The sequence below is a fragment of the Myotis davidii genome, unplaced genomic scaffold (genome assembly GCF_000327345.1).
Source record: "Myotis davidii unplaced genomic scaffold, ASM32734v1 scaffold546, whole genome shotgun sequence".
Lineage (NCBI taxonomy): Eukaryota > Metazoa > Chordata > Mammalia > Chiroptera > Vespertilionidae > Myotis > Myotis davidii.
The window spans coordinates 1,065,448-1,070,909 of record NW_006297836.1 but is presented as its reverse complement, the minus strand read 5'-3'; positions in this window follow the sequence as shown (position 1 = coordinate 1,070,909).

The window sequence follows — 5,462 nt, the reverse complement described above, 5'->3', positions numbered from 1 at the left end:
CTGGCTTGATCACCCCTCATGGCCCCCCTGCTGATCTGGTCGCCCTCAACTGCCCCCTGTGCTGGCCTGATCGCCCCTCACTGCCCCACCTCTGCCAGCCTGGTCGCCCCTCACTGCTCCCCCTGTCGGCCTGGTCACCCCACGCCGCCTGCTGCTCAGTCATTTGGTCGTGTCCCTCATTAACTCCCTTGCCAGCCTGGTCACCCCATGCAGCCTGCTGTTCAGTCATTGGGTAGTCCCTCACTAAACCCCTGCTGGCCTGGTCACCGCACACAGCCTGGTGTTCAGTCATTTGGTCGTCCCTCACTAACCCCCCTGCCAGCCTTGTCGCCCCACTCAGCCTGTTTGGTCGTCTGTTTGGTTGTTTTGGATGTGAAGGCCCCTGGCTCTTTATATATAGAGATATAGATAATGTCTCCTTCAAGAGCAAAGGGAAGGGGCACTTACTACCCATCATAAAAGTTTGAGCTTTCCAAACTGAGATTCCCTTTCTCGTAATGCAACCTACTTTATATGTAGTTGTCATATGATCGTTTTACATTAGGGGACTTAGGCTTCCTGGGCATAAAAACCGATATTTGGGCTATTGCTATTATTGTGAATAATAAACTATCCTTTGTCTCTGACCCAGAAGTCTCCTGTCTTCAGCTGGCATCCAATAAACTGTACAAGGCTACCTTGTTAACTCACAAGTAGAGTAAAATTTCATAATCCTCACAGTTCTTGATACTTGTAACAATGAGATAAAATGCTGATAGAAATGTGGTTTTCTGTAAGAAGAAGAATAAGGACCTCACCAGCCAATTAATGGAATTTGATGGTACTTTACAAGAATTGGTGGTAAATGCACAGACCAACTATGTGATAAATTGTCCTACATCTTTTAATGAGAAGGAATTGGGGAAGTGGTTACAGGATGAGAGCAGTGGGCTCCCTGTCTTTAATGGCAATCAAAAGTTATATGCACCTGTCTGAATATGCTGGGGAATTTTGGTGATGGGAGAGAATCAAATTTCTATGGCCCTGTTAAATATGGATGTTCAAGTCAGTGTTCTACCCAGACCTGCTGAGGGAAATGGCATAAAAAATGAGCTAATGGTCTGGCTTGTGTGGTTAAGTGGTTGAGCATCAACCTGTGAACCAAGAGAACCAAGAGATCACTGCTTGACTCCCTGTCGGGGCACATGCCCGGGTTGTGGGCTAGATCCCCAGGAGGGGGCGTGCAGGAGGCAGTAGATGGACATTTCTCTCTCATCATTGATGTTTCTATCACCCACTCTCCCTTCCTCTCTTTGAAATCAATAAAAAACCATTTTAAAAATAAGCTAATGGTTTTGGGCTTGGTTTACAGTACAGAAAGGAAGTCAATATGACCTTGTGAGTAAAACCTTTTGGGTCAATTCTGTGCACTCTAAGTGTTACCTCTAAACCTTAATGTATATTAGGAACAGATGTTTGTATTTTCCTGCCAATAGGTGCCAGATAAGATTCAGCCACATGTAGAGAAGTATTGGTGGGACACATAAATCACTCTAACACTAGCCTCTCTGACCCTTCCTGAGTGTATAGAAACCCAGGACGAAAAAAATTACAGCTCAGATTAAATTCTTTTTTTTTTTCAGATTAAATTCTTAAAGGAAGCACAGGTAATAAGAGGTTCAAGGACAGCCATGTGCAAAAGTCTAAAGGGAACTGAAGGCTCACAGTGGACTAGAGGTCCGTTGCATGAAATTCGTGCATGGGTAGGGTCCCTAGGCCTGGCCGGCAATCAGGGCTGGCCAGGGCCTTCTTTCCCCAGCTGTCTGCTGCTGGCCAGTGCTTTCCTTTGTTCTGCACCGCCCCCTGGTGGTCAGCGTATGTCACAGCAAGCGATCAAATTCCCAGTCTCCCAGTTGAACTCCAGAGGGCACACATTGCATACTAGTCTTTTATATAAATATTCTTGTCAAATAAATCCAGTTGTTTCTCCTATAGTATCAGCTGTTGGAGACAATGTGACTAACTGGACTACTGGCAGGTGGTAAAATGTTTTACACATTGACAAAACCTTCTTTCCAATACTACTGGTACCTAAAGATCAGATTGCTTTGCATTCATATGAACAGGTCTCCAATATATGTTTCTTGTACTTCCAGGTTACCTAAACTCCACTTGCCACAATGTGATAGATCAAAGTTTAGCACAAGTGCTTCTACCCTCTGGTTTTCAAAATTTTCACTAAATCAGAAGTCTCAGTCTAAACAGGCCATGTTGTGGTATCACACATCCAGAAAGAATGGCAAAAATCTCCAAGAAAATTCAGGAGCCTGCTTGCCAAGCAATGACGCTCAGTACTATGTTGGCAGGTTTACAATACTCAGTCCTTCAGGCAGTCAAAGAAAAATGGACTCTTTATCCCCTCTGCCACCAAAAAATGCCCAGCATCTAACTGGATCCTTTGGATATTGAAAACCCTTTGTGTTTACTTGGGCCTTCTATTTCGCTGTTATATCAGATAGCCACAAAATAGCATCTTTTGAGAGGGGTTCCAAACAAAATTAGGAAATATGAAAATTGTCCAGCTGCCCTGACCGGTTTGGCTCAGTGGATAGAGCCTCAGCCTGTGGACTAAAGGGTCCCAGGTTCGATTCCGATCAGGGGCATGTGCTTTGGTTGCGGGCACATCCCCAGTGGGGGGTGTGCAGGAGGCAGCTGATCGATGTTTCTCTCTCATCGATGTTTCTAACTCTCTATCCCTCTCCCTTCCTCTCTGTAAAAAATCAATAAAATATATATTTTTTAAAAAGAAAGAAAATTGTCCAGCAAGTTATGTTATGCTCTTTACCTTTGGGGTGCCAGAATTTTCATGACCTCTTTTAGCTATAAGTCTCTGGGACCATCCAATTGGAATCTCTGGCAAAGTGAAGCAATCTCTGCCTGGATGCAAAGAGTTAACATTAATATTTTTAAAAATATTCAATACAGTGCTACACTTTATGTGGATGTGCACATATACTGTAAGCATAAAGCATACTAGAAAAGGGGCCTCAACCAGGACCCAACCATGCTGGCATCCTGATCTCAGATTTATAGCCTCCAGAATTGTGAGAAATAAATTTATTTTATACATATGGCAAGCATGTCAAATTTGTGGCCCAACGAATATTTTTGCAGCCCAGTAAATATAATGGTATGTAGAAACATTTTAATAAAAATTTCATAACTTAATTTTTACAATATCCTGTTATACATAATTATTAATAATGAACTACAATGTTTGCTAATGAGTGATTACTATAATCGTGTTGCATTAATTTCCCTTACATCCCTTACGCACAGATGTACCATTTCCACTAATACTAGCAGCAAATATTTTAGTAGCTGATGGCCACATCATTAGTCTTGTACTGACTTGTTTGGTGTGCGCAACAGGAAATATTTCACTTTCGGAGAACAAGAAAAATAGGTTTATTTGCATCACGCTTATTAATTTGTGCAGTTATTCAGTATCTGGTATGGTAATGTTCAAGGAAAAATATTAACTTTTATTAAACTTATATTATTTTATGCTAACAATGACTCATTTATTCCAGCCCTTTGTATTCAGCATATATCTATCGAAATAAACCTACGTTTCTATGAAAATTGAAGCTTTGGGGTTTTTTTGCGGCCCACATAAATTTAAACCTTGTTTATTTGGCCCGTGTTAGCCTTTGAGTTTGACATGTTTGGTGTATAGAGTCTCTCCTTTGTTTAACTTGGCAATACATATTTTTTTTTTTCTTTTTTAATCCTCACCCGAGGATATTTTTTCTATTGGTTTTCAGACACAGTGAAAGGGAGGGTGAAAGCCCAATTCCATTCTAGCACTTCCAAGGCTCTAAGCTTTCTGCTTCCCCCAGAGCCCCAGCACCTCTCTGAACTCACTTCCAGATATTCTTTTTTAAAAAATATATATATTATTGATTTTTTACAGAGAGGAAGAGAGAGGGATAGAGAGTCAGAAACATCGATGAGAGAGAAACATCGATCAGCTGCCTCCTGCACACCCCCTACTGGGGATGTGCCGGCAACCCAGGTACATGCCCTTGACCGGAATCGAACCTGGGACCTTTCAGTCCGCAGGCCGACACTCTATCCACTGAGCAAAACCGGTCAGGGCTACTTGTTTCTTTTGATCATTACCACATCATAAGTGCCTGTGCCTAGAAGACTGCTGGCAGAGAGCTATTTGTGGTTACTATTGGTGAGATGAAGATAAAACAAATAAATAAAAGGGGGTCAAACTAAGGCAAAAGGGGCGCTAGTCAGTTTTCCCTGGGTCTTGCCTCAAAGCTACACACACTCATGCCTCCAGGGGACAACGGGGCATTGTATTCATTAGAGTGAAGCAGGCCGGCTGGGGGCTTGGCCACCTTGAGGGAGCATCTGAGTCTATCATGGGCTGCTGTATCCTTGTAGGAGCCTTGTTGGGCCCTACTTGTTAGTTACTGTTTATGATGTTTTTCAGGTGGGCCAGAAGTAAGAATTTATGTAATATGAATCCTCGCAAATGCCAAAGTAGTTAATTTAAACACAGAAAGCAATAAAAACATGAAGATCAGACAAAACAAGGCAGCTGCCTGAAGTTGGCCCATGGGGGACCTGCAGGTGAATGCCAGAATAAACTGTATGACCTATGAGAAAAACTAACCCCTGCTATGGTGAGGTGGGCTTACTTATGCCATTCTTGAGATAAACAGCTTCAGGTCATGTTGGGTGGAGAATGAAGATGAATTAACACTTTCTTTCAATTCCAGGAAGGTCCCTGCCTCCCTCTCCCCCTGCTAGGCATGGAGCTTGGGGAACACTGGCAGTGAGGAGTCATCAGAACTCTTCCACTATGAGCAGGTATATTTTCGTGAAGTGGGAAGTGGGTAAACCAGAGCTTTAAGGGGAATGTCACTAATAGGTCTAGGAAAGGAGAAGAAGAGAGGAAGAGAAAGATGTAGACAGACCCATGCATCAAGACACCATATCTCTGAGGGACTTTATTGGAGTTACTGTAGTCTCACACCAACAAGCACTACACCTCTCTGTGGCAACAGAGAGCCAAAGGAGTTACACCAAGCCACGGATCCCAGCCTGACTTCCCATGCCATCTAGCTCACCTGGAAACACAGCCCCACTAACTCCCATCACTGCTCCCCTGTGCCTGGGCGGGCGAAACTGGCCAGCAGCTCCCGGAGAAGTCAGTAGCCAGCCCACCTGCTGGGATACAGCCAACACATGGGGCTTCTGGGGACAGCAGACCTCAGCTTGGTGGGCACTGGCTGGAGCCACCTGTGAGAGGCAGGGACTGAAGCCAACTATGAGAAGCCTGGACTGGCATGCCCATGCCCTGGGGAGAAACAGGAGGCACAATCCTCTGATGTCCCTCCTCTGAAGGGAAGCAAGGTTCAGTCCAGCCAGAGAGAGAACAAGGAAGGGACTGATGCTGCTAG